The sequence below is a fragment of the Lissotriton vulgaris genome, chromosome 5, assembly GCF_964263255.1.
Source record: "Lissotriton vulgaris chromosome 5, aLisVul1.2, whole genome shotgun sequence".
In the NCBI taxonomy this organism is placed as follows: domain Eukaryota; kingdom Metazoa; phylum Chordata; class Amphibia; order Caudata; family Salamandridae; genus Lissotriton; species Lissotriton vulgaris.
The window spans coordinates 1572459027-1572486898 of record NC_141693.1 but is presented as its reverse complement, the minus strand read 5'-3'; the positions used below and the strand labels follow the sequence as shown (position 1 = coordinate 1572486898).

Here is a 27872-nt window from a genome sequence, read left to right as displayed (position 1 = left end):
CTGAACAATCACAATATGTTCTAACCATCGACCACCATATCGTGTTTCATCCCCGCCCCAGGGCCAACACACTATGTTGGACCATAATAACATGATCCACCCCAAACCATCACAACATGTTCTAAACCACTCCTGGAAAATAATAATCATGGGTTAACATGTTGCTTCAGTAACTAACCAAAAAATATTTCTCAGGGTTTCGGGACAGTAAGGAAAAACAGTTATCAAGCAGACCTACCCTTTCAAACATTCCTCATTACAAGCCCAGCCTTGGTCAGTCCAACATATGAGCAGGTGTTTGCCACAACTCATCTCTAAAGCTTTTTTTTTTTTAAGTTCCAGGATTTCATTGAAGTGTCTGCATTCAAGACGAGAAAGTGACCGGATAGGTGTACATTTTACATGAAAGAACAGCTATTGCTGAGCAGCACTACTATTTAATACATATGCAAGCATTTTTATTTGTAAAATGGCACAGTGACCAAGCCAAATGCACAGTGGCATGCAAATCCCTTGCTTGGCTTTGGAACACCCTCAAGCAAGGAAAGCCACTGCACACCTGCCAATGACTAATCTGTGCCCAGGCGGGTAAGGCCAGCACTTTACTTCCAGTAGCCCTCCTGCTGAGCCATTCAGTGAGGTGGGCTGGTTGGCTGGACTGGTATTGGTGTGGCCACATTTAGAGTACGATCACCATGCATAACAAATGTAACAAATGGGAGCTCTAAAGCTGACCCACACCAGTTAAGTAACCTGTTTAGCCACATCTTTCCTACAGGATTATGGTACTTGTTCGATTTCTGTTAAAATCGTCAACTACAAAAACCAAAATGCAAAAGAAAAACAGCACTGGTCAAGCTACTCACACCAGACAAGGGTCAATCCACCACTGCATAAATGTGTGACGATGCTCATCTGGGACAAATAGTTGCACAAATCTAGTTGGGGGATCAATGGAAAGCAGTACAAAAAATACTGTTGAGCTAGGATTTTTGTAATAGTAAGGGACGAAGGGAAGGGGCGGCGCATGTGTTCACAGAGGGCAGCAGCAGAATAGCGGCAGCACAAGCAGTGACCTTGGTGGACAATTGCGCCTATTTTTCAACAGGAGTAATAACTGCTACTAGGAACAAGAAAGAACTCAGTGGCTGGGTACTTTTCTTTTTTCTGGGCTCCTTCACTGCAGTTTCAAATGCCCCCAAACTATTAGCCTTATCAGACTACATGTTGAACAGACCACCCAACGGCCAAATGTTCACTCAAAGCAAAAGCACGAGATGTTCAGTTTTTAAATAAAGGCCACGCCTCACTTTCAAGTCAACAGGTGTGCAATGTAATCAAGAGCACGTACCAAATACATAGCACTTGTACAAGGCATGGAGCTAAGAGGATACACGGACCACGGATATAATGTAGTAACAACACATGTGAAGGGGCGTGGCTAATGTTAATCAATAGGGGCGGGCTAAAATGGCAGACAATCAGGATCGGTAATGCTCAGGCCAAGCTGAGAAAAACAAGCATTGGCATAGCCAATTTGGGACCTTATAAGTATTTAGTTATGCAGCAGGTCCCAACGGTGAGACCTATTGGCTATGCGCCAATGCTTGTTGTTATATCTGGGCATGTTGAGAGGCTAGAGGACTGGGTCTCGATGTCGGGTTGGGAGCACAGCAATTACCTACTCAATTTGAATGCTTAGGTAATACAACCGGAGGCGTGAAAAGAAAGGTTAACTACCAAGAATAATAGGAAGATAGAAAGTTAGGCTGGTTAGAAAGGTAAGGAGGGGTAGAGGCAGGCATGGTGGTGAGGGGAGAAACAGATGCATGCTAGGAGAGTGCTGTGAGGCCAAATGGGAAGAGGCACTGAAAGGTGGGTCGGGTAAAGACCGTAGTGAGGCAAACAGAAGGGTAGCAAGGGGTGAAAGGTAGACAAAGAAGTGTGGTGTAGAAGAAAAAGATTCAAGAGCAGAGACAGGTAAATCAAAGATGGGAAGGGGAGAATAACGCAGTCGTAGAACGTGAGAGGGCCAGGTAGAGAGAGGGTGAGGTGTGTCAGAAAGGTAGAGACAGCTGAGGAAGAGGGAATAATAAAGACTGAGGTAGACAGGTGAGGTAGAGGGGTGAGTTGATATAAAGGAAGTGCAGAGATGTTTCAGAGAGATGTTACTGAAGAGGAAAAGAAGTAGAGCTATTGAGAAAGGAGTAAGGTAATAAAAGAAGTAAGGGGGTGAACAGAGATAAAACGAGTGGAAGGGAAGAGAACACGTAGAAGATGAATGGCAGGGTAAAGTGAGCAATCAGGCAGCGAGTGTGAGGAGTGTGATACAGAGGGATATGTGACAGTGAGCGCGCTGGGTGTGGTGTACAGAGGGATATGTTGTGGCAGTGAGCACGAGGTGTGGGGTACAGAGGGATATGTTGTGGCAGCGAGGTGTAGGGTACAGAAGGATATAAGGCAGTGAGCGAGAGGTGTGGGGAACAGAGGTATATAAGGCAGTGAACCCATCAACACGCGTAGGACGTCGAGAGGAGTTGCGGGACAGTGCAAAAGGGTGTTTGCTGGAATCGAGCGCCCACTGTGGCAGCATCTTTCCGCCTGAACTATCAATTTTGGAACATTTCCTTGGGACACAGTAACGGCACAATTTGTGAAATAATTGGACAGTTTCCGAACATTTCGTTAACAATTAACTATCAGTTCTTACCTGTCCTGGCCCATTATCAACGCAAGACCATTTCTTTTCGATTTTCGCCACAGTGCGTAGAGACTCCTTTGGCTTGTCTCACAGAAATATCTACCTATACCCTGACTGGGTTGGAATTATCACCAGTGGTGGGGGATTACCCATCTTTCCCATTAGGATCTAGCCCTGAAGATTTGGAGTGCACCCCACTTCAATGAAACACGTGTCGGGTGGTGCAACAAATGCAATTGCTACATATACCAACTGCCCCTCGTTGTTGTTTCAAAAAAAGACCAAAAAAATTATCAAATATCTGTATTTAGTTTGTGTGTGCATAGGTTTTTGTCCTACAGAGGGATTTTAGGCAGTGAGCGCGGGGAGTGGGGTACAGAGGGATATAAGGCAGTGAGCAAGAGGTGTGGGGTACAGAGGGAAATAAGGCAGTGAGCGAGAGGTGTGGGGTACAGAGGGATATAAGGCAGTGAGCAAGAGGTGTGGGGTACAGAGGGATTTAAGGCAGTGAGCGAGAGGTGTGGGGTACGGAGGGATATAAGGCAGTGAGCGAGAGGTGTGGGGTACAGAGGGATTTTAGGCAGTGAGCGCGGGGAGTGGGGGTACAGAGGTATATAAGTCAATGGAACACAGGGTCAGGTTGTCCTGCCAGACATGGTAGGGCGCATACTGGCAGATAGATATGTTATTGACACAAGAGTGCGTACGTTTTAGTGGGATCTGAAATCCGGGCTATACTGCAACCTCAATTTTTGACCTGGGAGGATAATGCATCGACCCCCCCGAAGAGATTCGACCCGACCCGAGGCTGTGTAACGTTTTAGTGGGATCTGAAATCTGGGCTATGCTGCAACCTCAATTTTTGACGTGGGAGGATAATGCATCAACCCCCCCTCCCCCCCCCGCCCCCCCCCCCCAAACTTCATTCAGAAGACCCCTTACTCTCAGGCTACAGTGTTTAAAGGAGGTTTTGGTGTCCAGACCTAGTTTGCCTTAGGATGCAGCCTGCACTTTCACCTATGGCAGATTAAGGAAAGGACTTCACGAACCAGAATGCCATTGAGTACGAGTTTGAAGGGGGTGGGTGTATTTCTGCACCACCTCTAGCAGTGGTGATGTCAAGTGGCACTCGAGGCAGGGCCTGTTACGTTTCATGGGCTTAGGGAGAAAAACCCGACCATGGTACACACAACACTGCTCTGTGTCAGCTGGTCTCGGCAGCGCATACCCAACCTGCTGAGCTGCCTCATTGGTTCAGGGTGGGATGTATACTTTTGCAGCTCAAACTGGCCATTGTCATTCTGTATGTGATAATCAGCCACAGACAGAATGACAATGGGCGGGAGGGGCTGCGAGGAGGCGTGCAAGGCGCCCCATCAGGGATTTGAGGCCTCTGGCAGGGAACAGTTCTGCTCCCTGCAGGGCCCAGAATTACAACAAAAAGAGTCTGTAAAAGCATGGGTGTCCGCAGGTGGGGGCAAGAGGGGTGCTCCGGGGGGGGGGGGGGGGGCAAACACCCCTCCTTGGCCCCCCCCCCCCCCACTCCCCGCCCATGGCGTGGGCTGGGACTTTTTTTATCAGTAGACTTTAGAAGAGTGTTAAGAGGGAGGAAGAGAAGGATAGGAAAACGAGGATGAAGGAGGAAAACAGGGATAACTAAGAACCTACAAGACAGAGATAAAGAAACAGAAGTGTAAGGTGGAGGAAGAAACATGCATGAGGTGGAAGCAAGAGGAAGCCTGGGTACTCAGTAACCCAGACAATTTGCAGCACGCCAGTCGACTCCTACTAAAATAAGGGAGGCCCTGCACTTATTTTTTAGGTCTCGCCTAGGCAGCGTCGACATGCAGCATATACTATAGTGGGGAAGCTTTGTTTAAGCTCCGCCCACTCCCCGCCCATCTTTTGGATTGGCTTACATCCTAAATGCTGCATTCTGATTGGTTTTCAGCTTGTTAGTCCCTCCCTATGACAACTGTGTCGTCATTTGTGTCCTTCCACGGCTTTCAGCCCCTTTACTGCACAGATACTTTCTTCCTGTCTCTCCTCCTCCCTCCCTCCCTCCCTCTTGCAGTCCGTGACTTCTTGGTGGCCACTGTCCCCATCCAGGCACTCCTGGTCCTGCTCGTGCCTTCTCAAACCCACCTGCACTTCCCCTTCCAATGCACTAGGTCTCCCGATTCAGAACTGTTTGTGTTTGTACCATTGTGTTAAGATTAGTGTTATCAGAGCGGCCATTTTGGAGAATGGTGGGTTTTATGAATGTCCAATAGATTTTTCGGTCTATATTGCAAGTTTGAAACTCTTTTACAGTAAACAGACAAATATTTTGTGATAGATATAGGATTTGGCATATAATCAAATATTTATAAAACATATGTATATACGTACATCGAATACTTTTATTTTTGACGCTAAGCGGCAAATGAACTTTAATTACATCCATATTGCGATTCAGGAGTATCTCTGAAACTTAATGGGCAAAAGAATTGTAAACACGGTTTAAAACTTCGAGCTTTACTTTTCTTTTTGCTTGTTGGGAAAGCCTCATTCTTGTCCCTTGTTTGCTTCTACGTAAGGAGCGTCGGTCAGATTCAGTCCATGTAACGCTTGGTAAAACGAAGGTCACGGACCATCAATGAATGTCCTGTGATTTCAGATTTTAGTGATCTTGATTTCTTCTGTGGATAGGGGGTTGGTGCTTTTCTACCCTAAAAGTGCAATCGTTTTAGGTACGATAGTGAAGAAGATCCCTGATCACACAATTTCTAGAGATGCACCATGATTTCCTGAACTGCTCTGCATGTGTATCTCAGCTCCTAGCATCCGTGCAAAATTGTGCTTTTTAGCCATGCTTCTGTTGTGCAAACCCCCCTGCAGCCTGTTGCAACACCCTCCGCAGTGTTGCGAAATAGCAAGAGAAAAAAATGACATGATATGTTTATGAACTAAATGAGAAGGCAGGAGTATATGTTTACACACGTTCACAGATTGAGGGGGTGCACCTCTTTGTTCCACTGTAACACTTAGTTTGCACTGCTCCGATTTTATTTCTTTGGAAAACTACGTTAGTCTGCCCTCACCCCCACCCTCACGCACGTGTTTAAAAGAAACAGCCAACTGTCATTGGTAGACATGTGGGGAGCGTATACCGGATTCAGCCCTGGTCTCCTTTCCACAGCGAAAGAGTAGTTTTGACTACTCCTCCGTTACCAAGGGCCGTGGTTTCGTTGCTATGTGTGATCTAGTTAGAGCCACGGTGGCCTGGTACTGACCCAACTCGAACAATGAGCGCCGCAAGTCCCAGGGTGTTCTTGTTAATGGTGACCGGACAGATACAGAGCACAGAGGTGAGTAAATAAATCACCCAAACAAATGTTCGTAGACTACTCATTATTTGGGTCATCAGCATCAACTGAAAGACCAGAACCCCACTGGCCGCCTTCAAGGACTGTTCATTCATTGTTTAACCTCTCCAAATTGTCAGCACCCTCGGCTACACCACACTAAAGAATATGTGGGGCCATAATTTTATATGCTGTAAGCAGAGATTTAATGGGATGAAAATAGCGTGGCTTGTGTAATTAGGAGGCATAGCTTAAACAGATGCCCAATTACCACGGTGTGTCATGCAAAATTCTACGTATTTTGTTACTTCTACCCATGTTTGGTTTTATTTCTGGATTATTTTCCATCCGTAAAAAACATCTGTTTGCTCCTAGTTTTCATTCTTCACGTCAGGGTATATTTTGCGATTAGGAACCATTCATTAATGTACTTGTGTTGATTGTTGTAACTTTTGGGTTATTGCCTAACTTCATGATATGTCAACACTGTTGGGATTTAATTGGAACATTTTCAGTCCTCTTAATACGTTATGAATGTGGAAAGGATATTAGGTTTGTGCCCACAACGTTACATTTCATTCTGTATTCTCTTAATTTTATTGTTTAAAAATAGAATATTGTTTGCTTACTCCGGAGCATCTCTGGCAGAAGTGACGTGAAGTGTTAGTACAGATTCACTAATTATGTATGAGCCACTTATGTGCCTTTTATAGTTCAATCTAGGAAAACGTTAGTTCGCCATCCGTAGCTGCTTATGTACAAGCTTATCTTGCTATAAAAATTAATTTGACAGAATCTTTGTCCAAAAAGATAAAGCAATTTCCACCATAGCTACTCTGCAAACCTACGGGTACTTGAGCTCACAATCGACTAACTTTGCACCAACCCAGGGCAACACTTGAAATGTAAAGGTGGTGAGGTGCTATTCTATTTTTTTTATTCTACGCTTCTAGCCTCTGGCAACATTTATAGAACATAAAAATAAACGTCAAAGAGAACATGGTGTGTGTAGTTTTTGTTAAAGTCTTTAAGTTAATAAATGCCTTTCCAACACTTGTAATCTGATTCTGATTGCTGGTATTGCTTGTTTATGCATAGGCCTTTACTGTATGAAACTTAAACAGACCCTAAAGGAGTCATTGCTAAATGTTGATCCAACCACTGTGAAGCGTACTCTATTCATGTTATTTCCATTCCGTTCGCTGGGCGGATTCATCTTTGAAAGGTTACAAGAGGACATAAGGTGTTAACATTGTTTGCAAATGAATCTGCTGTTCTAAAATAATCTGGTCCCAGTACAGAGCATTCCTTCGATTTGTTTGCGCTAGAAGAGATGCATAAATGTCTTGACTATAGACCAGTTTCATGTTACAATCCTTGTTTATTTGTACCCCAATTTCGATTGGTGGACTTGCTCAGGCTAAATTGCATAGCCTGGTTTATTGGGATTAAATCTTGTACCTGGTTTGGTGTTTAGTTGCTGTAGCTTGCTAAAAGAAGCCTTCTTTCTCAAACAGTTGCCAATGAAGTTGGTGAATTAGTAGATTATCCATATTGCAAATGTGAACCAGCTGCATAATCTTCTAAAAGTATGAAAAGCGATTGGCATTGGCAGTGTCTGGCACTCGTGTATTCGGCATTCATCATGATTGTTGAACTCTGTCTCTGGGTCTTGACAAACATGACACAGTTTTTAGGTCTCGGCTAGCGTAGGCTGCGCTTGCGCAGTCTCGCTGGCGAGATTATATGTTTTCCAGTAGTGGGGCTTGAACCCGCCCCTCTTCTCCATTGGCTGGCCTCCTAAATGCTGTCCAGCCATTGGAGAAGAGGTTTGTCTGTCCTTTTAAGCCCCGTCTTATTCGGATTCGGGGGTTTGTTTTTTAGGTCCTTTCTCTCCGCGACGTCCTCATTCCAAAAAACGCCCCCCATCCCGCTGCCTGCACGCCCAAGTTGGCTCTGATTGGTTGACAACTACCAAATAAACAATACCATTGGTGTTCCTTATTAACCAATCAGAGGGCCGACTGGCACGTGCAGGCAGCGTGAGCAGACAACAGGCGATATGGATACGGGCGCCACCCCGCTCCTTTAATTATTTAATTTGCGCGGGTGCCTACCCTGCGACTTTTACCCGTGTTTTAAATGTTTAATTTGCGCGGGTGCCTACCCCGCGACTGCGGCCGCAGTTACAGCGGGTGCCCACCCCTCTGTTTATTATCGCTCACGAGGGAGCCTACTCCTCGTTTTTGGACCCGAAAAGATCACCGCCGGCCATGGACACCCCTGCAAGGCATCAGCGCCGCGCTAGGATTGGACCCAGCGCCGCACTGCGATTGTAGGAGCCAGGGAAAACAGGAAGCGGACGGGAACCCACCCCGCGCTCCTGTGACCGGGAGGAGGCTCGCCCCACGAGCACAAGGGTGGCGTTTGCACCTGGGGCCCCCGAGAGCAAGGGACAGCCTTGTGTTGCCTAGTGGAGCGAGACAAGGAGAAACTGCGGCCCGCCTCCCGTAGTGGCTCCCATGTGAGGAAGGGGAGCCCCGTCCAGGCAAGACTGTCCGGAGCCTCGAGGGCTGCACCAACAAGTAACCCGGAGCCAGGGGTGCAGCCCAACAGCCGCCCAAACCGCGAGACCGGAAGAGATCCCAGGGAGGAGCGGAGTACTCCCCAAGAAGGTACCGGTGAGTGGTTGTGCTCGCATTTCTTGCCCCTGCTCCCTGGTTGTGCTCGCTTTTCTTGCCTCTGTTCCCTGGTTGTGTTCGCTTTTCTTGCCTCTGCCCCTCGTTGTGCTTGCTTTTTTTGCATCTGCCCCCTGGTTGTGCTAGCTTTTCTTGCCTCTGTTCCCTGCTTGTGCTCGCTTTTCTTGCCTCTGTTCCCTGGTTGTGCTAGCTTTTATTGCATCTGTCCCCTGGTTGTGCTAGCTTTTCTTGCCTCGGTTCCCTGGTTGTGCTCTCTTCTCTTGCCTCTGTTTCCTGGTTGTGCTCGCTTTTTTTCCCTCTGCCCCCTGGTTGTGCTGGCTGTTCTTGCATCTGCCCCCTGGTTGTGCTTGTTTTTCTTGCCTCTGTTCCCTGGTTGTTCTCGCTTTTCTTGCCTCTGTTCCCTGGTTGTACTCGCTTTTCTTGCCTCTGCCCCCTGATTGTGCTCGCTTTTCTTGCCTCTTCCCCCCTGATTGTGCTCGCCTTTCTTGCCTCTGCCCCTGGTTGGGCCTGCTTTTCTTGCCTCTGCCCCCTGGTTGTGCTTGTTTTTCTTGCCTCTGTTCCCTGGTTGTGCTCGCTTTTCTTGCCTTTGTTCCCTGGTTGTGCTCGCTTTTCTTGCCTCTGCCCCCTGGTTTGCTCGCTTTTCTTGCCTCTGTTCCCTGGTTGTGATCGTTTTTTCTTGCCTCTGTTCCCTGGTTGTGCCAGTTTTCTTGCCTCTGTTCCCTGGTTGTGATAGTTTTTCTTGCCTCTGTTCCCTGGTTGTGATCTTTTTTTCTTGCCTCTGTTACCTGATTGTGATAGTTTTTTTCCTGCCTCTCTTCCCTGGTTGTGATGGCTCTCTGTGTGCGTGTGTGGGTGTGTGTGGGTGTGTGCGTCTGGGTGTGTGTGTCTGTGGCTCAGTGTGTGTGTGGCTCTGTGTGTGTGTGGCTCTGTGTGTGTGTGGCTCTGTGTGTGTGTGGCTCTGTGTGTGTGTGGCTCTGTGTGTGTGTGGCTCTGTGTGTGTGTGTGGCTCTGTGTGTGTGTGTGGCTCTGTGTGTGTGTGGCTCTGTGTGTGTGTGTGGCTCTGTGTGTGTGTGTGGCTCTGTGTGTGTGTGTGGCTCTGTGTGCATTGGGCTGTGTGTGTGTTAGGCTCGGTGTGTGTGTGTTAGGCTCAGTGTGTGTGTGTTAGGCTCGGTGTGTGTGTGTTAGGCTCGGTGTGTGTGTGTTAGGCTCGGTGTGTGTGTGTTAGGCTCGGTGTGTGTGTGTGTTGGGCTCTGTGTGTGTGTGTGTTGGGCTCTGTGTGTGTGTGTTGGGCTCTGTGTGTGTGTTGGGCTCTGTGTGTGTGTGTGTGTTGGGCTGTGTGTGTGTGTGTTGGGCTCTCTCTGTGTGTGTGTTGGGCTCTCTGTGTGTGTGTGTGTGTGTTGGGCTCTCTCTCTCTCTCTCTCTGTGTGTTGGGCTCTGTGTGTGTGTGTGTTGGGCTCTCTCTGTGTGTGTGTTGGGCTCTCTCTGTGTGTGTGTTGGGCTCTCTCTGTGCGTGGTGTGTGTGTGTTGGGCTCTCTGTTTGGGCTCTGTGTGTGTGTGTTGGGCTCTTTGTGTGTGTGTGTTGGGCTCTGTGTGTGTGTGTGTGTTTGTGTGTTGGGCTCTGTGTGTGTGTGTTGGGCTCTGTGTGTGTGTGTGTTGGGCTGTGTGTGTGTGTGTGTGTGTGTTGGGCTGTGTGTGTGTGTTGGGCTCTGTGTGTGTGTTGGGCTGTGTGTGTGTGTGTGTTGGGCTCTGTGTGTGTGTGGGGGGGGGCTCTGTCTGCTAATACTCTTCACTACTCTCTAATGCTCACCTTTTGACACTGTAAATGACAATACCATTTATTTATGTTTTAAAAAATGAAAAAAATGCCATTTGCATTGCCAATAGCTCTAACTTTAACAAAGACGAGACCATTGCATTGTAAATGCTTGTTGTTGTTTGGCACAAAATTGGGTAGTGGATGGAATTGACCTTCCACACAAGTCAATCTTAACTTAAGAATCCCTTTCTTTACATAACTGTCAGTTGTACTGTGTCTCCACCAACATCCATATTAGAGGAGATTGACAAACGGAAATACATTTCAGGATGTAGACAGGAATGGTAGGTGACATTTCACTATCTAAGTTTTTGACCACAATAAAGGTTGGAATTACAGACCAGTGTTGGCAAAGCCAATAGCTCGGCTATTGGCTACAGACATGTGGCTTAGTAAAAATGCAGAAGACAACTACTTTCTATCTGTAAGAGCACATTGTTTTTACTCATAGAGAAGTAAGGCAATGGCTAAAGGCCGCCCTTTGCCTCTGTGTCGTTTGCTGTGGTGGGTGGACCAAAAATTTGAATGACGCACTTAACGACCAGTGGATAAAGAGAGGTGGCTGGTAGGCAAATGGTACTAGTAACAACTTTGAGTTAATTCGCTAGCTTGCCAAACAACGTTTTTTGTAGTATTTACTGTTGACACACATGATCAGCTATTTCAGGAACTGGGGAACAATTGCATCACAGAGAACTAAAATCTTTGGAAATGACTAACACTTATTTCTTGATTTAATGAAAAAAAATAACAAAATGGAAGTTACTGCAATTCACTTACTGAATTCAAGCTAAGAGAAATATGTGAGACCTCTGTCCCTCACGCACCCCTTTACTTCCTGCATTCGTGTGTATTTGTCAGTTGGATTCCAGCACTCGTCCCTCAGTATCGTGCCACATACCCACACTCTCTGTGTGTGTTGGGCTCTGTGTGTGTAAGTGTTGGGCTCTGTGTGTGTGTGTGTGTTGGGCTCTGTGTGTGTGTGTGTTGGGCTCTGTGTGTGTGTGTGTGTGTTGGGCTCTGTGTGTGTGTGTGTGTGTTGGGCTCTGTGTGTGTGTGTGTGTTGGGCTCTGTGTGTGTGTGTGTGTGTGTGTGTGTTGGGCTCTGTGTGTGTGTGTGTTGGGCTCTGTGTGTGTGTGGCTGTGTGTGTGTGTGGCTCTGTGTGTGTGTGGCTCTGTGTGTGTGTGGCTCTGTGTGTGTGTGGCGCTGTGTGTGTGTGGCTCTGTGTGTGTGTGGCTCTGTGTGTGTGTGGCTCTGTGTGTGTGTGGCTCTGTGTGTGTGTGGCTCTGTGTGTGTGTGTGGCTCTGTGTGTGTGTGTGGCTCTGTGTGTGTGTGTGGCTCTGTGTGTGTGCGTGGCTCTGTGTGTGTGGCTCTGTGTGTGTGTGTGGCTCTGTGTGTGTGTGGCTCTGTGTGCATTGGGCTGTGTGTGTGTTAGGCTCGGTGTGTGTGTGTTAGGCTCTGTGTGTGTGTGTTAGGCTCTGTGTGTGTGTGTGGCTCTGTGTGTGTGTGTGGCTCTGTGTGTGTGTGTGTGGCTGTGTGTGTGTGTGTGGCTCTGTCTGCATTGGGCTGTGTGTGTGTTAGGCTCTGTGTGTGTGTGTGGCTCTGTGTGTGTGTGTGGCTCTGTGTGTGTGTGTGGCTGTGTGTGTGTGTGTGGCTCTGTCTGCATTGGGCTGTGTGTGTGTTAGGCTCGGTGTGTGTGTGTTAGGCTCTGTATGTGTGTGTGTTAGGCTCTGTGTGTGTGTGTGTTGGGCTCGGTGTGTGTGTGTTGGGCTCTGTGTGTGTGTTGGGCTCTGTGTGTGTGTGTGTGTGTGTTGGGCTGTGTGTGTGTGTGTGTGTTGGGCTCTGTGTGTGTGTGTGTGTGTGTGTGTTGGGCTCTGTGTGTGTGTGTTGGGCTCTGTGTGTGTGTGTGTGTGTGTGTGTGTTGGGCTCTGTGTGTGTGTTGGGCTCTGTGTGTGTGTTGGGCTCTGTGTGTGTGTTGGGCTCTGTGTGTGTGTTGGGCTCTGTGTGTGTGTTGGGCTCTGTGTGTGTGTTGGGCTCTGTGTGGGTGTGTGTGTGTGTGTGTGTTGGGCTCTGTGTGTGTGTGTGTTGGGCTCTGTGTGTGTGTGTGTTGGGCTCTGTGTGTGTGCGTGTTGGGCTCTGTGTGTGTGCGTGTTGGGCTCTGTGTGTGTGTGTGTTGGGCTCTGTGTGTGTGTTGGGCTCTGTGTGTGTGTTGGGCTCTGTGTGTGTGTGTGTGTGTGTGTTGGGCTCTGTGTGTGTGTGTGTTGGGCTCTGTGTGTGTGTGTGTGTTGGGCTCTCTCTGTGTGTGTGTGTTGGGCTCTGTGTGTGTGTTGGGCTCTCTGTGTGTTTGTGTGTTGGGCTCTCTCTGTGTGTGTGTGTTGGGCTCTCTCTGTGTGTGTGTTGGGCTCTCTGTGTGTGTGTGTGTTGGGCTCTCTCTGTGTGTGTGTGTTGGGCTCTCTCTGTGTGTGTGTGTTGGGCTCTCTGTGTGTGTGTGTGTTGGGCTCTGTGTGTGTGTGTGTGCTGGGCTCTCTCTGTGTGTGTGTGCTGGGCTCTCTCTGTGTGTGTGTTGGGCTCTCTCTGTGTGTGTGTTGGGCTCTCTCGGTGTGTGTTGGGCTCTCTCGGTGTGTGTTGGGCTCTCTGTGTGTGTGTTGGGCTCTGTGTGTGTGTGTTGGGCTCTGTGTGTGTGTGTTGGGCTCTGTGTGCGTGTGTGTGTGTGTGTGTTGGGCTGTGTGTGTGTGTGTGTGTGTGTGTGTGTGTGTTGGGCTCTGTGTGTGTGTGTGTTGGGTTGTGTGTTGGGCTGTGTGTGTGTGTGTTGGGCTGTGTGTGTGTGTGTGTTGGGCTGTGTGTGTGTGTGTGTGTGTGTGTGTTGGGCTCTGTGTGTGTGTGTGTTGGGCTGTGTGTGTGTGTGCGTGTGTGGGGCTCTGTGTGTGTGTGTGTTGGGCTCTGTGTGTGTGTGTTGGGCTCTGTGTGTGTGTGTTGGGCTGTGTGTGTGTGTGTGGGGGGGGCTCTGTCTGCTAATACTCTTCACTACTCTCTAATGCTCACCTTTTGCCACTGTAAATGACAATACCATTTATTTATGTTTTAAAAAATGAAAAAAATGCCATTTGCATTGCCAATAGCTCTAACTTTAACAAAGACGAGACCATTGCATTGTAAATGCTTGTTGTTGTTTGGCACAAAATTGGGTAGTGAATGGAATTGACCTTCCACACAAGTCAATTTTAACTTAAGAATCCCTTTCTTTACATAACTGTCAGTTGTACTGTGTCTCCACCAACATCCATATTAGAGGAGATTGACAAACGGAAATACATTTCAGGGTGTAGACAGGAATGGTAGGTGACATTTCACTATCTAAGTTTTTGACCACAATAAAGGTTGGAATTACAGACCAGTGTTGGCAAAGCTAATAGCTCGGCTATTGGCTACAGACATGTGGCTTAGTAAAAATGCTGAAGACAACTACTTTCTATCTGTAAGAGCACATTGCTTTTACTCATAGAGAAGTAAGACAGTGGCTAAAGGCCGCCCTTTGCCTCTGTGTCGTTTGCTGTGGTGGGTGGACCAAAAATTTGAATGACGCACTTAACGACCAGTGGATAAAGAGAAGTGGCTGGTAGGCAAATGGTACTAGTAACAACTTTGAGTTAATTCGCTAGCTTGCCAAACAACGTTTTTTGTAGTATTTACTGTTGAAACACATGATCAGCTATTTCAGGAACTGGGGAACGATTGCATCACAGAGAACTAAAATCTTTGGAAATGACTAACACTTATTTCTTGATTTAATGAAAAAAAAAAATGGAAGTTACTGCAATTCACTTACTGAATTCAAGCTAAGTGAAATATGTGAGACCTCTGTCCCTCACGCACCTCTTTACTTCCTGCATTCGTGTGTATTTGTCAGTTGGATTCCAGCACTCGTCCCTCAGTATCGTGTGTTGTGCCACATACCCACACCCTCCTCCCCTTCGAAATCACTCATTTATCTATGCCTTTTGTGCGATTGGGTCCCTGAGAGGACACATGCTTGCCACTCTGGTGTAGAAGACAGTCTCCACAAGGTGGCTGTCTGGAGTGATCCGAGTAGCTTCCACATGGTAGCTTCCCTACAGAAGTTCACACTGCATTTTTCTGGTCATCAGCACTGTTTATAACTCTGACAATACTTGCTTATTCAAATAGCACCAAAGTCAGTAGGTCTGGCCCTGGAAGACTGATTCAGCGGTTACTTTATTTGATTGAAATCATGCCATAAAAATAGAAGTGAACACGGCACTACCTAACTGGGGCAAATTATTCTTATTGTTATATGCTTGCCAAATTATATTTGTTTAAATTAAAAACTGAAGGTCCTCTGACAAAACGCTGTCACTAAATGAGAACACAGCTTTGAAATTTCCCTAGACACCTTTTTCCCTGCAGAAAAGAACAGAGCTCTATCTAAAATTCCGACTGATCACATTGCCAGTGGCATCATTTACTAAAAGATGGTCAGCAAATCCTGACGAGGGAGCAGGTATGTGCACGTGTCCCATGGGAGGTTCGGAAAAACTAACCCATTTCCTAGACATTGTCTTCCACGAGCACCCGTAGACAATATTTTTAAAAATCTTGTATTTTCAGTGGTATAAAGGCCCTGTTTTTATATTTAAAAACAGAGCTTTGGACTAGACCACATCCCACTGAAAGGCAATATTTCTCTCCATGTGCTCCCATACCTGGCATGTCAAGCAGTTTGGTGCTTACTTTCCATCCATGTTAAAGAACAGTAGATGTTTCAGCACCCAGGCTAATGTACTGCATACCTAAATACATATAAGGTCCCAAAGCCGAGTGCCCCGTGTTGCTGGGGCAGCGCCAAGAAGAAGTCCGGTGGTAGCCCCACCTCTAGCCTGGAGCGCAAGGGCTCCGATCCGGAAGTCACCGCTGTTGTCCTGGCAGAGACTGAACCTGCTCTGCTTTGCGGGCCATCCAAAGGCCCGACGATTCAGGAAACTGAAGAGAAACGAATGCCTCTCTGGTGGGCAGGGCTCAGTGAGAGGAGCTGTGTCGCCTCCCACGTCTACCTCGGCTAAGGTCACACGGCCCAGTTCAGGGGCTCTGTTTAAACACAAGACTATGCTCCGTGCTGCACCTGAACCTGCCTGAGACCAGAAGAGGTCTCCAATGTAGAACTGCTTGTCCTTTACCTGTGTGAGGCAATCATGCTGCTGCGGATGCCACGTGGAGCCTAACCTCTTCCCCAAAACACTTTACCACCGCAACCACAGCGGGAAAGCAGCCAAGAGAAGGGAAAGCCGCGGCCAATGCGGCCCCACCCAGCAGGACGCCACTGAAAGCCGTAAGTATAAGGTAGCGGAGACGCGCTATAGCGGCAGAAAAGGTCCCGCTTCTCCTCACCATGCAGGGCAGGTACAGTCTCTCTGCCTCCTCCTGTTCTTCTCTGGTAACTCCTTCGGTCACGGTCCCGATGACCCCTTGTCACCAACGACTCCGTGTTCCGCACCTAAGCGTTCATGTGTCTGGGTCAGTAGAACGGGCCCAGGATTGCGGCTCCCAGAATGCATTGTGTATAACTGCCCAGAAGCTGTGTCCTAGGAAATGTTTTATTTTGCTCTGCAGTTGGATGCAAAATCAGTAATTCAAATGGGATCAGAATAGAGGATTTGGATATTAGGGAAACCCAGTTCATCACAAGAGGGCAATCTGTTGAACTAAAAGACTGCTTGAATTTCTTCCTCAGAGGAATCAGTCAAGCAGGCCCTCTCTGCTATAATAGACATTCCCTGGATGGTGGCAGCATAGATTCAAAGCTCATGATGGCCTCTGGAGTCACACGTGCTTTTCTTTCGACCCCTGGAAGCATATTCTGTTTATGGACATTCACTTAGCACACTCCAACTGTGGCTGGGAACAGGGCGCAGTATAAAACTGAAAGAAAAAAATAACGCTTCTGAAGAAGAAAAAATCTGTTTGGGAGAGAACCAAGCTCAACATGTCTAAATACTGTTCAATTTATATTCGTATATTGGAGAGAAAAAGAAAGGAGCAAAGGGCCTGTTTTGCTCTGCTTTCGTTTGTTCTTTTCTTCTCCTGTTTCTATTTGTTCGTCTCTATTTCCTGCTTTCTTTACTTTGTTAATATCTGGGCATTTTTGCTTTCTTTATCTCTTTTTCATTATTCTGTCTTTATTGTGCCATTTCCATTGTCCCATTTATTTTCACTCCAGTTGTCCCCTTTCCACATATTCGTTCCATCTCCGTTTCATTTCCCTCCTTTCTCTAGCATCCTTTCTGTTTCCATTTTTTTTCCTCTTTCATTCCTTTGGTAGGTAAAAGACATAGTCATTTACAACGCCAATACCTCTAACTCTCACAAATGCGAGACCAATTTGCATTGCAAATGCTAGTTTTATTTCATCACTTCTTTTAACGTTACATATTAGGCAATCAAGGCATGTATAGGTTTGCATAATTTGTGTACTCTTGCCATCTAGTGGCAGTCTACAGAACTTTTTCAAAAATAGAAACCAGACTTGCTAACGTTGACAGACTCTCATTCACCGGAATAGATTCCTTACTTCAAAATACACACACACACACATATATATATATATATATATATATATATATATATATATATATATATATATATATATATATATATATATATATATATATATATATATATTCACTGAAAAAACCATAGGTTTGACACCAGTTATAGTTAGCTGGAAATGTTACTGACCTAAAACCATTGAAATTCCCACGTTATAGTTAGTTGGACTCACTATAACTTGCGCGTGTAATGCACTGCTGATGACATCACATATTACATCACTCATGACATGGTCAGTGACATCACTCATGACATCACTGATGACACCATCCAGTGAATGTGCGTCTTTCTGAAAAATAAATATGTTTTATATATGTATATGTAAAGGTCGATGGAAGAATAAATGTTTAAATAAGTGTCTTGATGGATGTTTAAAAAAAAAATGATTGGTTAACTGGCTTATTAAGTGTATTTTAGTGAATACATATATTAGCGAGTATTGTTTAAATATTTAAATGTGTGTATCAGTGTTTCACTGTGTGTATAAGTGGCTGCATAGGTTGGTGAGTAGCTACATGTGTGTGTATATGGGTTATTAGATTTTTTTTAGTATCAGTATGAGTCTGTATGGTTTGGTATTACTTAGTACATAGATGCATCAATGACTGACTCACTGTTTATGTGTTTGGAAGACAGCATATGTGCAGGACTGTATGGGTGGATGAGTGTATATATGTGTGTGTTAGTGAGTGGATGACTCTCACTAGTGTCTTTATCAGTAACTACATATGTTTTAATCTAGTATATGTGAGTATTGATGTATATAAGGGAGTATATGTGAGAGTGAGAGATTGAAAGAGTTCTCGTTTAAATAAGTATGTGTTTCTATAAGTGATTGTTTAAGAGAGTAAGTGATTGTAAGTTTCCTTAGAAGTAAGGTGGTAGTGTGTGTATAGCTGTATATGCAAATAAATGGATGTTTAATAGTTTATTTGCATGTGTGAGTATGTGTGTGAGCAACTTTTGGAAGACTGTCGGTGTGTTACAGGATGTATAGGTGTATCACTACATATGATGAGTGAGTATATGTATGAGTGACTATATAGAACTGTTGGTGAATGAGTAGATGTGTATATACATGGTGGAATTACTGAATTGGTTGTTGTAACTGGTATGGGTATCTCCACTTTTTTGAAAATGTTAGTTTCTATTTTTGAATATGTGTTTCAAGGGTTACTTTACAGTGAAAGGAGGTCTGTCACTCTGTCACAAGGATGGTGTCATGAGTGATGTCATGAGTGATGTCACTGACCATGTCATGAGTGATGTAATATGTGATGTCATCAGCAGTGCATTGCACGCGCAAGTTATAGTGAGTCCAACTAACTAGAACGTGGGAATTTCAATGGTTTTATGTCAGTAACATTTCCAGCTAACTATAACTGGTGTCAAACCTATGTTTTTTTCAGTGAATTTAATAGGTTTTTTAAATGCTAATTCCCAACTATAACTGGTGTGAAACCTATGGTTTTTTCAGTGAATTTCAATGGTTTTTTAATAGCATTTCTCTATAGGTATAAAAAGTAAAAAAAAAGTTAACAAATTTTATATTGTATAATTATGTATTTTTTTTTTTGCCCCGGAGCGCGCACCGGTTAACGCACAGGTAAGCGCCCTGTGGCGCGTACCGGTGAGCGTCCCGTTAGCGCTATTCTCGCGCACAAAAACAACATAGTGACGTTTCGCGTAACCGCGTGATGCATCATATGACGCACTGCGTAAGCGCACCCGAGAGCACACGATCTCGCAACGTCCTGACGCGCTTACGCTACGCGCCCCCGGGCGTGCTCCGGGGCGCGGCCCGGGGTGCGTAGCGTAAGCGCGTCGGGTCATGCGACCTGAAAATAAAACTTTTTATTGGTTCATTTCACTTTTGGTTTCCTAATGATGTAAGGCCAGGTCATGTGACCTAAAAATAACACTTTTCATTGGTTCAGAACAGTTTTCTTTTCCAAATGATGAAAGACCCCACCTGTTTTCCTCATTCTACCTTTGTGCTTTGAGAGAGGTAGACCTACACTTATTTCAGGAGAAAATGGCTACATTAGCTGCAGCTGCTACGCGACTTGCGCACGGAAAGCTGATTGGCTCTCGGGTGTCTGTAAACATTCGAAACAGTCCGGAGCGGCCGCCATCTTGTGTCTCAGTAGGATAGAGACACAAGAGGGGCCAAAAACAAAGGGGGAAATAACCAAAAGGGGGCAGGGTCGACCCCCCCCCCCGACCCCCTAGGTTTGATGTGGGGGACATAAAAGGGCCCCGGCGCTGAAAAAATAAAAATAAAAAATTTCGATTTTCGCGGGGGAGCGACCGGTACGTGCCCCGGTACGCGTACCGGGGAGCGCACCGTGGAGAAAAAAGCATGACAGAGTTTCCCCAAAAAGTTTTTTTTTTATACATTAGAGGTAGTTGAAACTCTGCTCCGGACTGTTTCGAATGTTTACAGACACCCGAGAGCCAATCAGCTTTCCGTGCGCAAGTCGCGTGGCACGCCTGGTGCGCGTACCGGGGCGCGCTTATAGATAGATATATTTTTTTGAACCTAAATTACTCAAAATCCACTGGAGCACATATCTTGAGACATAGCAAAGGCACATCGGGCTACCAGTCCCTACAATTTTGCCAAGTTTGGTGGAAATCCATTCAGCCGTTCGGGCTAAAAGTGAGTTCGACCGCCCTATGGAAATTAACATGGGAAAACACGTTTTGGGACCCCCCTTTTATCTCGGCCCCCTCTTGATGAATCCCCCCCACATTTTCAGGGAAGGAGCGGGCCACGAACTTTGAGAAATTCGCGAAGATTCGTCCACCGGCGCCAAAGTTATTCCCAATAGAATGTTGCGGATTTGCTATGGAAAGTAGATCCTAACTATAACTACCTACTGGCGACCGCCAGTAGGTAACATATACACATATATATATATATATATATATATATATACACACATACATACATACATACACACACACACACGGATATATGATACACAGATATAGGACCTGGTGCAAAGTTATGGAAAGCTAACTTGAACAAAAGCAACTACACTCTAGATAATATATTATCACATAATTGGTATGCTTAGGTTTCGTTTATTATTCTTTTACTAAAGCTTATACTTCTGTATTCTGTTCTCGCACAGAATAGTCACTTTTCTCTATGGAAAGCTTTCCTTTACTTGCGCCCTTAAGGAAAATCTGTTAAAATGACATACGACCATCTTGAGTTGTCACTGCCTTTTGTCAAAACGGCTAGTAATTTTGCAGTCGGTTAGCAGATTTTCACATGAACAAATAAGTGAAAATGCAATTCACAAAAGCTTGCTAGGAATTCAGTTTAATGCTTTCCCTTTAAACTCTTGGGAATTCTTGAAAGTCTTAAATCTGCACCAGTGCAAGAACACACATTTGCAGGTGCAGTTTTGTAACTTTGGAATAAGAATTGGGTCTCCAATTTGTTTTCATGGAGCCCGGAATGTTGCACTTTATGTTTTTATACTGATTCTCCAAGGTTTGTCTTTTTTCTCCAATATTGGCATGCATGAAGCACGTTTTTACTTAACGTGCTTCAGTCACATATCAAAAGTTGGACTTTTTTGGGTACATTTTATTTTGAAAGCCAACCAATGACAATCTTGCTTTCAAGCTTCTGCATGCATTTGTCTATAATCGGGGGACATTCTGTGAGCATTCAGAGTAGCCACAAATGATTGCATTATATAAACACATGTACAAGCTTTTATACTGGACCCACTGCCAGTAAAAAACTAGTTACTTACCTGTACACTATGGTTCTCCAGTATTATCTTTCATAGATTCACATGCTTGTATCTTCCCCGTCGTCATGGTGGGAGTTTCACGGTAACAGAACGACTATAGCAGTATCAGAGTAAAACACTGCATAGAAAGTCCCATAGGGGACCATTATATTTGGTTGCCAAACCACCTCATTATTTGGACCAAAACTCAGCCAATCAGCTGCCAGCCCTGACATCACACTCCCCAGTAGAACCATCATACCTCAGATTTCCGACCCAGAGTGAGAGCCAAGGATATATCCAGAGATAAGAGGTCTACCTGAGTAACGGGGAGGTAGGAGGGTCGCATGTGAATCTATGAAAGATAATACTGGAGAACCATAGTGTACAGGTAAGTAACTAGTTTTTTTCTCCAGTATTGAATCTTTCATAGATTCACATGCTTGTATCAGACTAGCTAGCAGTACTTATAGAAGATGCGTTGCTTAGGATAGAACCTTACAGACTGTGGGCTCTGGTCCTATTTTTTGCATATAAATAAACAGCATCTTAGAATCGTTTTTTTTTTTTTTTTTTTAAATTGTACACACAGGCATGTCTGTTGAACAAACATAATACCAATAACACAAAAGTATAACCTTGATAGAAAGCAAATATATACACATTGAATATATACATATATATATAAACTCTTGAACAATACCTCAATGAACTAGATGGCGAAGAACTGCTTGTCCCACTGCTGCATCATGTCGCCATGCTGTATCTAGACAATAGTGTCTAGTAAAAGTGCACATTTTTCCACGTTGCTGCTCGGCAAATGTCTGGCAGTGACACCCCTGCAAAAAGGGCCATAGAAGTTGCCATTTTCCTGGTGGAATGTGCACGTACTTTGGATTGGAGAGGATTACCAGCTTTGTCATGGCACAGAGAGATAGCCGAAGAAATTCATCTAGAAATACTGGCTCTTGAAAGTGCCAACCCTTTTCTTGGACCAGAAAATGCTACAAAAAGCTGGTTTGTTTTTCTGAACGACTTCGTCCTGTCAATGTAGAACTTTAGACATCTTTTGACGTCTAGAGAGTGAAGAGATTGCTCCGCAGGCGACTAAGGATCCTTAAAATTTGTAGGCAGTTCCACAGATTTGTTTAGATGAAATATGGATGGAACTTTAGGGATGAATTTAGGATTTGTCCTCAAGACAACCTTGTCAGGACGAAAATGGAGAAAAGGTTTAGAAATCGAGAAAGCCTGAATTTCACTTACTCTCCTTGCTGAAGTGAGAGCTAAAAGCAAGGCCGTTTTCCATGAGAGAAATTGCAAATCCGTTTTATGTATCGGTTCAAAAGGAGACTTCATGAGTTGCCCTAGAACCGTGTTAGGCTGCGATGAGACTGTTGGACGGTGAACTGGAGGAAATGACCTGAAAAGTCCCTAGAGAAATTCCTTCATTACTCTCTGAGACCAGAGAGATGGACGGTCAGGATGTCTTCTATATCTTGAGATAGCTGCCAAATGCACCTTTATAGAAGCATGAGAAAGTTTCGCTCTAGCTAGATGCAAAAGATAAGTCAGGATTTGTTCTGAAGAAATATTAAAAGTATGAAGATTTCGAGAAGATTTCGAGAAGCGCACCATTGACAAAACAACCTCCGTTTTGCCGTATAGGTCTTGTTCGTAGAGATCGCCTGTGATTTATAAAGAATCTCTCTGCATTCTTGAGAAATATTCAAAGATTGAAACTCATGTTCATGCGGTTCCATGCCGATAAATTGAGCAATTTCAAATTCGGATTAAGAATTTGGCCTTTGTTCATGGAAATCAAATTCTGAGAGAGTGGGAACTGAATCCTGGGTGCCACTGACAGCTTGAGGAGATCGGAGAACCATGCTTGCCTCAGCTAAACTGGAGCTATGAGAATCAAGTGGCACAGCTCTGATTTAGTCTTCCGGATCACTTTTGAAATTAGAGGAAATGGGGGAAAGGCATATGCGAACATTCCTGTCCAGGACATTTGGAGAGAAGTGCCCCACGATCCTTTCTGATGGAATCTGATTGCATTTTAAGTTGCGAACTGTCGCGAAAAGGTCCAGTGACGGGGTTCCCCATAGGTGGAAGACCTGGAACAGGTGATCCTGATGTAATTCCCATTCGTGAGAGACACTTGGAGATCTGCTGAGAGCATCTGCCCTCGAGTTGTTCACTCCCGTAATGTGCTGCACTTGCAGCGAGATGTTGTGGAGAAGTAACCACCTCCAAATCTCGTGCGCTTGTCTTGAGAGAAGTTCAGACCTTGTACACCCTTGTTTTAGCAGGTAAAACATGGTAGTCGTGCTGTCGGTCCTGGCTAGAACCGTGGAACCTCTGATCCTGGGTAGAAAAACTTGTAATCCCAAGAACACTGCTTTTAACTCTAGTAGGTTGATGTGAAGATGCGATTCCCTTTCTGACCAATGACCTTGAATTTCCAAGTCTTGAAGATGAGCCCCCCAACCTTGCAGAGGTGAGTCTGTCATCATTACATAACTGATGTTGAGGCTCGAATATCAGACCTTTCATTAAGTGTTTTCTGATTGTCCACCAGGACAGAGCTCTTTCGGAGAGGTGGACACTCGATCTTTGAAAGATCCTCGAGATTAGATCCACTGTTTGGCGAGAAGTTCTTGAAGAGGCCTCATGTGTAGCCTGCAATTGGGAAGCAACAGCATACAAGAAGACATCATTCCCAACAATGACTTGTAGATCCTCACTGAAGTGAACTGTTTATTTCGCAGAAGAGATGCCAGATTTAGTATCTTTTGAACCCGTTCCTCTAAAGGATAAGCTTTTGCTTCTTTTGCGCAAAGCATAGCTCCTAGAAACTGAAGAGACAGACGGGAGACAACATGATTTTTCCATGTTGACTTTCAACCCGAGACGACTGAAGAGATCCATGCAACTCTGCAGAGAGCTGCGTTTCCTGAAATGAGGCCCCTTTTATGAACCAGTCGTCCACGTACGGGAAGACTTTAAGACCATGAAGTCTTAAGTGAGCTGCCACTGGCACCATACACTTTGTGAAAACCCTTGGGGCGGACTTCAGACCGAATGGCAAGACTTTGAATTGGTAGTGGCGCCCCGCCACCATAAAGCGAAGACATTTTCTGTGTTTTATGTGGATCGGAATATGAAAATAAGTATCTAAGAGGTCCAGGGATGCTAGATAGTCTCCTCGGCAAAGAAGTAGTACTATTTATTGAAAGGATAACATGCGAAATGAAATCTTTTTGATGAATTTGTTCAAACTTCATAGGTCCATTACCTGCCTCCATTTCCCTGTAAGCTTTTTCTTTATTAGAAAGAAATGCGAATAAAAGCCTTTCCCTTGTTGATGACGTGGCACTTTCTCTATTGCCTCCTTTCGCAAGAGAGATAAAATTTCCATTTTGAGAGCGGACATGTGCCGCTGTTTTCGGAGGATAGGAGGCTGATGCAGAGGCTTCTGTATAAATTCCAGGGTATGGCCCTGATGGATTATGTCCAAAACCCATTTGTCCGTTGTAATGGACTTTCATGTTTGGTAGAATAGAGCTAGATAATGGTCGCTGGAGTTTGGATAGGTGGTGGGCGCAATGCTGACGTCACTGTCTTCTATTAGACTGTTGAGACTTGCCTCTAGCCAATGGTTTTCCTCTTGTCTGTTGCTGATATGAGGAACCTAAGGAGCGAAACTGCTGACCACTTGAGAACTGGCGATATCCCTGTTGATTGTAAGACTGCTATCTGCCAGATTGATATGCCGGTCTCTGGGTATATTGTCCTCTTGACCCTCTCCTCCGAAAGGAATGAAACTTCCCTTGTTGCAAAGATCCTAGAGCCCGTTCCGTATCAGTGTTGGCCTTGATGCCTTGAAGGGCTTCATCAATATGTTTACCAAACAGATTTTCTCCGTCAAACGGCATGTCAATTATCTTAGTTTGCACTTCAGATCTAAACGAAGTAGCCTTAAGCCATCCCTGTCTTCGCAGCGCTACAGCCGCTGCCATCTGACGAAAGGAAAGCGACGACATATCAATGGCTATATATATCGATGAACTCCGAAGCCGCTCTGGAACCATCCTGTATTATGGTGGCTGCCTCTTTTTTATCTTCTGGCAAGTGAGACAAAGGAGCTATATCCGACCACATCTGGCGATTGTATCTACTGAGGAGAGCTAAGGAATTTGCAGCCCTAATTGCTGCTGCCGCCAGCACTGCAAAGCGCTTCCCTGCTCCAACCATGCGTCTTCCTTCCTCGTCAAGAGGCGCTGCAGTTGTTGATACTGGATTTTTTGAGTTGCGTTGCGCTGCCTGCATCACCACAGATTCCGGCTGTGGATGCTCAATTAATCAAGCCGGAGAAGATTCAGGTGCCCGATACTTTTTTTCTATCCTCTGTTCGGAGGCTGCAACAGAGGAAGGGTTTTTCATCAATTTTAAACCTGCTTCCCAAATGAAGTCTATAATTGGGATTGATCGGACGGATTTACATGATTCTTCCCTAAAGTCGTGAAGGAAACATTCTGCCTCTAACTGGAAGCGGGAGCTCAAATCTCTTTGAGGCCTTCTCCATTATATCATGGAATCCTTAAATATCTTGAGGAGGAGACGTGGCTGGCAACGGCGATGGGGATGGTGTAGTAGGGATAACATATTGATCCCATTCAGTTCAAACTGGGCTATCTTGAAGAAGCTTACCTTCCTCTGGTTGATCTCTGTCACTTTCTATCAGATGATCTCTGATTGTAACAGGAGGGGAGCGATTTTTTTTAATGGAGGGTGTAGGTAGAGGTGGAGGCTGAGCCTTCTGAACCTGAACAGGACTTGTAACAGACTTCGAGGAGGCAGTGTTAGCCTCTGGGAAACGACGATAGTAGTCATTTATCATATGGCGAAGGTCTGTTACTAGGGAAATTGGCAGAGACAGTTTCCTCTCTCACCTCTTGTTGCACCTCCTCTTCTTCTTCATAGTCGTAAGACTGCTGAAAAGACTTGTATCTTTTTTTCTGCACTGGATGATCTTGGAAGGAAAAGACCTCCTGTACCTTCTGGTACTCCTCATCATCAGTGTCTTGACTTTATCTGTAGCTGGGATGGACTATAAGCTACTCCAGATTCCTCATCCTCAGATAGCATTTCCAACAGAGTTGAAGGTGACAACGGTGAAACCTAGGTCCAACTGGTAAAGTCAGTAGATTTTTTCGTCGTCAACGGGTGGAAGGACTTTAAAGTAATGGAGGATTTTGTCTTCGGAGACTTAAAATGCGTCGTCGACGAGTCTCCCCGTCGACGAAGTTTCCCTCTTCGTCGAAATTCGGATTATCGTCGACTAGGTCGTCGACGTCAATGGTGTTGTCGCGGATGGCGTCGATGAGATTGTCGTCGAGGGCGAGGTAGTCGACGATGTCGAACCTGATCTTCCCGTCGAGGAGATGGACGTCGAACCTTTCGGCGACGTTGTTGTCTTCGACGAAGATGTCGTCGAAATAGTCGACGTCATTTTGACAGGAATTACAGCTGGAGATGCTCCTACCTTGGATGAGGGAGCAGATGACACCTCCCTTGAAACAGAGGGTAGTTTCAACAGTGTTTGAGGCAAAGAAGATGAAGAAGCCTCTTTTTTAGTTTTTTTGCTTTTTTCAACCAATTTCTCTTCAGGAGCCGAAGACTTTCTTTTCTTGGGAGTCTGAGGATTAACTTCTTCAGAGTCCGAAACTGTAGTGGACTTCTTTTGAAGCCACAATAATAAACGAGCCTCCCTGTCCCTCAAAGTTTTAGCCGAAAAAGTCCTACAATGCTTGCAGTCTTTAGGGACATGTTTAGGGTGCAGACAGTATAAGCAATCCTTATGTGGATCCTCAGAATAAAGTCTAGCTTTTCCACAGGATCTGCAGGGCCTGAAAAGCCTCTTTTTAGAGCTTTCAGCCATTGTAGTTAAAGGAAAAAAACAGTACCTCAATCCAGAAGCTAGAAAACTTTCAGTTGAGCAAGGTGAAAAGTTCACAGGAAGTAAACTGAGCAGAGCTCAGGGAGACTCCTCTTCACACGAAGGCAATTGGAAATCTGAGGTATGATGGTTCTATTGGGGAGTGTGATGTCAGGGCTGTCGGCTGATTGGCTGAGTTTTGGTCCAAATAATGAGGTGGTTTGCAACCAAATATAATGGTCCCCTATGGGACTGTCTATGCCGCGTTTTACTCTATGATACTGCTATAGTCCATCTGTTACCGTGAGACTCCCACCATGATGACGGGGAAGATACAAGCATGTGAATCTATGAAAGATTCAATACTGGAGAATGCAAGCTGCCTCATAGCTCACTGCGTTTCCTTAAAGCAGTCCTTTATTAAAGGTGTTGCACTGATTGATCATATATACGGGTTGTATGGCATTACAACGCGGGCTTTTACCCCGCATGCCATTACAATGCAGGGATTACAACAAAAGTAGTTACGACTTTCGCTGGAGGGCGCTAGATAGTGGAATAGTTTAATTTTCTATTCCAACTCCAGCCCACGTTGACAGTAGGGAAGGTGTTGGATAGAAAATAAACGATTACCTTCAGCGAAAGTCGTTGTAATGACTTTCGTTGTAATCCCCAAGTTGTAATGGCATTGCGGGGTAATCCCCAAGATGTCATGACTGTTCCCCTATATACGAGTTTTAACAACATACACATGGATATAAATCTTTTCTCAGCGTCAGTCAATCCTGTTTTACAGATCCATACTAGAAACTCGCAGCCAAAGGGTGCGTGCGCTGCAGGGGTTAGGCCTACTTGTCCACTAGACAACATAAACAATACAACTTGTCCTTGATCCCAAACAGTATGTCATGAGCATTGGGCAGCAGGATTTCTGCACCTCTGTAGCTCACTCACTGATTCTTGTGCCCATGGTCACGTTTGTGGGTCTT

The 27872-nt window shown here is 45.3% G+C and overlaps 1 protein-coding gene across 1 annotated transcript in view; it reads right to left on the bottom strand.

Moving 5' to 3' along the window:
• The window catches only part of LRP10 (LDL receptor related protein 10), a 296483-nt gene that overhangs the window by 38633 nt on the left and 229978 nt on the right, over positions 1–27872 (bottom strand). The window lies entirely within an intron of this gene.